At 32.2% G+C, this 6,116-nt stretch overlaps 1 long non-coding RNA gene across 3 annotated transcripts; it reads left to right on the top strand.

The window, feature by feature from the left end:
* The first annotated feature begins 604 nt into the window (after nucleotides 1–604).
* LOC120084900 (uncharacterized) lies at nucleotides 605–5,535 on the top strand. Of its 3 annotated transcripts, none has more exons than XR_016532544.1 (6): nucleotides 605–984; nucleotides 1,080–1,137; nucleotides 1,226–3,094; nucleotides 3,177–3,267; nucleotides 3,790–3,965; nucleotides 5,114–5,535. It is a non-coding gene; the product is annotated as an uncharacterized LOC120084900 (long non-coding RNA). The 3 variants fall into 3 exon arrangements; XR_016532542.1 differs by having other exon boundaries at nucleotides 5,047–5,535; XR_016532543.1 differs by having other exon boundaries at nucleotides 4,844–5,151.
* The last annotated feature ends 581 nt before the right edge of the window (nucleotides 5,536–6,116 follow it).

Raw genomic sequence — 6,116 nt, 5'->3', positions numbered from 1 at the left:
AAGGGTGTAATTTCTACTAAAGAAAATCTCAACCCTCGACGACATTGTCTTTTCAAGACAAGATGTACAATCAATGGGAAGGTATGCAACGTGATTATAGACAGTAGAAGTAGTGAGAACTTCATTTCCAAAATGATAGTAACAACCTTGAACCTCAAGTTAGAAGTTCATCCAATCCCTTACAAGATCAATTGGTTGAAGAAAAGTGGTGAGGCATAAATAAGTGAAATTTGCACAATTCCTTTGTCAATTGGTAGTAGTTATAGAGACCAAATAATATGTGACGCATTAGAAATGAATGGTTCACTACAAGAAATTTGGGCTTTGATGTCAGTTGAGAAAACAAAAATGGATATACAATGTTAGTTTCTTAAAAAAATGAATCTTTAATGTCGGTTTTAAATTGGCACTAAAAACGAAGCTACAATGTCTACTAAAAAACCATGTTAAACCATGTTAACATTGTAGATAAACCATGTTAAAACCTCTCTTTTTTGAAATAAAATGAAATAAAAAAAAGTTTAGAACACCAAATTTTATTCCCCTTTTCCCTGATTTTCATTTCCCTCCAATCCTCTACTAAAAAGAAAAAGAAAAAGAAAAAGAAAAATAAATGACCCAAAAATCCTAAATGTCTAACACCCAACCCCTCTCTCTCTCTAAGTTTCCTCTCACGCAATCTCTCTCTCTATTTCTTAGCCATCTGCAGGAACCTCAACCCAACAACCTCCATCGCCTCTGTCGTCGTCTAGCTCCCACCGCCTACATTGTTGATCAGGAAGATCCAACCATCGGCGATGTCTACATGTCATCATCAGACAGCCAGATCTGTGCCTACGTCCCAGTCGCGCGTTCACCTAGCCGTCAAGCTCTTTCCGTTCACGCGTCTGTTTGGGTTTTGGGCATGCAAGTTCTGCCACCGCCTACATTGTTCCTATGGATTTCGTCAGAATGTTGGAGTTATGTAAGGATTAGTTTATTTTGGTAAGTTTTGTGATTTTTCTTGAAGGTCATGTTCACCCATTGAAATTTTGGCCTAATAATTGGTTTAATTTTGTTTTTCGGGGTTGGATTTGAAGTTTGGAAAGTGTTGAAGCTGCTATTCAGCAGACGTAAAGTCCGTTTTGGTGGATTTTAGTAAGTTCTTAAGGTTTTGAATTCCATTGGAATGCTTATTTATTGTTGGAAAATTTGGGTTAATTCTCTAATGTTGACTTGTGTTTAGGAGGAAGTCTTTGAGTGGAATCTTGGATGTTTTTTGGATCAAACGGACATTTGGGTAAGTGGTTTAACGACACTTGAGGCAAAGTGTGATTTGAAATTATGCTCTTTGGGTGAAACTTATTATGGTTTATGTTTACACTAGCTTAATTTTGCGCAAATCAAAATAAGAAAGAGTTGTGGTGGGATGTAAGTTTATGTTTACACTAGCTAAAAATGGAAGAAACCATTTTAGTTTTTATACAAGCCAATTTTCTCCTCCCCTTCAAAGCCTATGTAGGATGTCGCTATCTAATATAAATTAGACAATTGGTCCTTGGTTGATAAATCATCATTTCAAAAACTAATTCATTGAAAAACCAACGTATTTGTCTTACTGCACAATAACTGTGTGTACAATGTATTTGCATTCGCTAAAGTTTTATTTTATTATTATTATTTGAATAAAGCCCTGTGTAAAATACACTTTGAAAGTTTTGTTAACCCCTATTCTTGGTGTATTTTGACTAAACATTGTTCATTTTGAAAGTTTGTGGTTCCTTTTATTGTGGACCTCTTGTTATGGATTCTACTCTATGAATTGACAACTATGCTGATTAAGTAAAATTTTTATTGCAACCTCGGCTTGCATAATCGTCTAGTATTTAATAGCCACTCAATTACTTTTAGCATTATGATATATACTTAACTTAATGTTTACATCGACAAGCCATTTTCTCATTAAGTTTGTAGTATGGTAACTTATCACTTATAATATATATATATTTTTTGTAGCAGGACAGAGTGAATCAATATATACTTAACAAAATTTATTCAATTTTTTTTTATTTTTCAAGTTTACATTTCATGGATGCCTGGTAACAATATACACTCCCTTTTGAGTTTGTACAGGACTTGGTAATGGTAATGTAAAGTTAGTTACATGTTAAAATATGGTAATGTTTTCTAGGTTCTTTCTGTTCTTTCTTCTATACTTCCTTTACAGTTGTATCAAGATTGTATGTGACTTACGGCATCTTATGGAGTTTCCCTAAGGTCGAATCCCTTTTGTTTTTTTCCCTACTTCAATTAACCATAAAATAGTGTTTATATTGTCATTTTAATTTATCATAAACTGATTAGTGCTTGATTATGGTAAGTGAGGAGAAATATACTTGTTACCTCCTTGGTCATCGGCTGGTCTACTACTGAGGCAAGTACTCGAAACCCAATAGCTTGTCATCTTTCTTTATGTGATTCAAATGGTGGATGATTTGTGATATGTTTCCACTTGTTATGTATTTTGTTCATTGTTAGATTGTTTTTTCTTGTTAAGTGTGTCATTCATTTTGTGTTTTGTATCGTAAAGCTTTATTTGATAGATGGTTGTAGACTTATTCAACTTAATAGACATAGATTGAGTTTGACATGATTTGTAGAATAGTAAAAACTGCTTTTCTTGAAGTATTTATAGAAAGAGTCTAATTCTAAGGACACGAGTCTCGAAATTAATCTTTAGAGTTCTACTTTCTTATTTGATAGATGGTTGTTAAGAGTTCTCCTTTCTTATGTTAACTACTTGTGTTTGTTGGCTTTTGAAATCACTTCTTTCTATATATTTTGTGGTTTATTGTGATATTTGTTTGGATTGATGGAATTTTGAACTTTTTTGAGTTTTTGCTTTTTGGCTTTTCATTCCATTGATGGGAACTGAGTCCATGAATCTAAAGATATAAGATCGTTGTGATCTGTTGATGAATTTGGGTAGAGACATTGAGAAATTGAGGTCTGTGAAGCTTCATCCTGCCTTACAAACAGCCAATCACAAGTGTTTACTTGATTTTGTAAAGGAAGATAGTTTGCGGAAATCAGCAAAAAATTGCAGAAATTCCCAGTCAGTTTGAGAACAAAGTTTTTCAATTTAAGGAGATATTTAACAAGGTTAAGTAGAAAGTTGAGGATTTATTTTCCTGCAGGGCTTCTATTTCTATAAAAACATTTGGAACTGAATATTAAGGAACATCAGAGGTATGTCAACGATCAAAAGAGTATAATGCAGTTCTTGAGGTTAGCTTCTATTTACTTCTGCCATAGCTCAAGCATCAGATTGTTCATACTACTACCATCTGGTTTTGTTTTTGGCCTGTGAATTCCCCCCTCCCAATTGAAAATTTTACTTTTTTTTCTTTTTCCTTCAGTTCTCTCTTTGTATATTCAATACTTTATCACTTATGTTTGTCACTTCATTCTTAGATTGGTGATGTAGTTACTTTAATCTCATGATTCATGCATCTGGTACAATCTGTTGCATGTTTTCATATCTATTACAATAGTTATTAACTGTTAAAGTGTGTTTGGGAAGTTGCTAGGTTTAATACTTCCTTGTGGATGTTGGTCACTAGGTCTTTTTCTTTTTTTTCCTTCAACCCTTTTGTCGTGTATAATACTTATCGTTTATGTTTGTGACTTCTTTCTTAGATTGGTGATATTAGTTACTTTAATCTATTCATGCATCTGGTACAATCTGAATATTGTTCATATTTACAAATCCAATACACTAGTTATTAACTGTTGAAATGTGTTTGGCAGGTAGCTAGGTTTAACACATCATTGTGGACGTTGGTCATTATGCCTTTTTGTAATTATGAGCACAATCTTGTTCTTTTGGATTAGAGTAATTTTCTGTAGAGCTTGCAAAACAGGGGTGTCGCCAGTCCTGTTGTTAGTGGTGGTTATGGACTACCATCACTGGATTGTGTTGCCAGGTATTGTATTACTCCTATTCAAATTAATCATTTAGCTTGAATTTGGATTTTGCTTTTCAAAATTTCACTAGCTTGATTTAGTTTGCTCATTCAAATTCTTTTTCAGAAAACCTTTGTAAGGATTGGGTGGTAAAAAAATGATCTTATAAATACTTGTATCTAGATATGCTTTGTGTATAACCGATGGCATTAATTCCTAGTGTCCTTTTAGTTACATGTGCTTTTATATTTGTTGTTATGTGCAATCATTTTAAGAGTCAATGGATATAATTCTCTACATATTATTTGTTATTTTTCTCTCTTAAAATGCTTGAATGTGCCCTACAACATCTTATGATATACATGTTAATTCACAAGTTTGTTTTTGTGTATAGCTTTATTTTCCAGTCTTCGTGTTTTTTAGCTTGTTTGGCTACTGAGAATCAAAAGTAAAAATTTAAATGTGCAAGACTTTCATGATTTTTTTTTTTTATTTATTATAGAGTAGGTGATATTTGATTAAAAAGCTTATTTTTTGGCTTTTCTTTATGGCTTTTCTTCACGCGTTTGCCGGCCTTACTGTTTACTTTATTGGGTTACAACTCTTGTCATCCAAAATATTGAACTTTATTCATAATTACTTTTATAAATAACATACATTTACCAAGAATTGTATCAATCTGTAGTACAAGATTGTTCCGTGCCCATGTTCTTTTTCTAAGGGGTGTTCAAAACATTAACTTTTTCCCATATAGTTTTGATCTTGTTGGCCATAGTTTTCCGTAGTTCGGATCTTGGTAATGACATGGTGGATAATTAAAACTTTTGGGACGTTCTTGTATATTCTTCTTATTGCACTTTATGAAGGCCCTGCTTTAGCTATTAATTTGTCTTTGCAGAAAGTCACAGTTCAGGAGAAGTTTTATAGTACATGAAAGGAACAATAACTTTAGGATTGTAGTAATTGTATTGTTTTAGATTCTCTAAGCTATTCTCTCCATTGGATGGTTCTTATACATTCATTGTATAATATGTAAGTGTCGAGAATTTTAGCGGTAAAATATCTATTATACTTAGTTGAAACAAAATGATATGCTTGTAGGATCAAAGAATTTAATGAATGGGCACAATGTCTCATACTTGAATTGGTTTCCAAAATGTACCATCAGATTGCAATGAGAATTTTGACATCTTGAATCTCCTTAAAGATCGTCTTCAGCATGCTAATGGTGCTGTGGTATTGGTAACCACAGAAGTTATTCTACATTTGACTTTATCTATGACTCTTGTTCATCAGCAGGTGACCATCAAGAGTTTTTGATCCATTTACAACATTTTATTTCTTTACTAAACTCTATATTACAGTTTTACTTTTCATCTCTCATATTAATTTTATGGTCTTACCTAGTTGCAATGCTTCTTCTTTTTCTATCTCTTAAGCATATGGAGTCTAGGATAACCTCTACCTCTAACCTAGCAATGTAAGTTCCCGAAAAGAGAAATAAGTTGAATCATTATGTAAATACAATTTTGTTGAGAGAAGGTTGTTGTTTGAATATTGTTGGAAATGCATTTCTTTGAAGAGGTGTAACTATGGTAGTTATTTATGGGTTGAGTTCATTTCTTTCCTTATTTATAAATTGTTTACATTAACGCAACTTATACTTTTTTTTTATACTCTCATATGACATCGCTCGCACGAGTACATGGAGGTTCTGGATATAGGGCATAACAAATTCATCCATAGAATAGAGAAAAGAATAGCAAGTTTAAGCATTCATTCCTTTTGGTAAGTTTGTATAAATATAGTTTCCATACTTTATATAATTTCTTTTAGTATGATTCATTTATTTTTAAATAATTCTTGATTTTATATACTTAAGTAAGCATATATTCTTTGCAAATTTTTTGGAATAGTAATGACACTCCAAAGTAGATAACCAACTCTCTCAATCTTCAGTTAATTTTTTGTATTTGTTGAAAGGTAAGTTGTATATACAAAAGCAACTAATATTTTATTTTAGGAATTTTTTGATACGTAAGCAGCCAACTACTGCTTTGTAAGTATAAATTTCGTTATTCTCTTTGGGAGCTAACTATTATTTGTACTTTGTGAGCAAGATTAGATTTAAATTTTTGTGTTTGTTGAGATCTTAATATATAAAAGCAACT

The sequence above is a fragment of the Benincasa hispida genome, chromosome 9 (genome assembly GCF_027475165.1).
Source record: "Benincasa hispida cultivar pf3 chromosome 9, pf3_genome.v1.1, whole genome shotgun sequence".
Classification (NCBI taxonomy): domain Eukaryota; kingdom Viridiplantae; phylum Streptophyta; class Magnoliopsida; order Cucurbitales; family Cucurbitaceae; genus Benincasa; species Benincasa hispida.
This window is presented reverse-complemented; position numbering and strand designations above follow the sequence as displayed.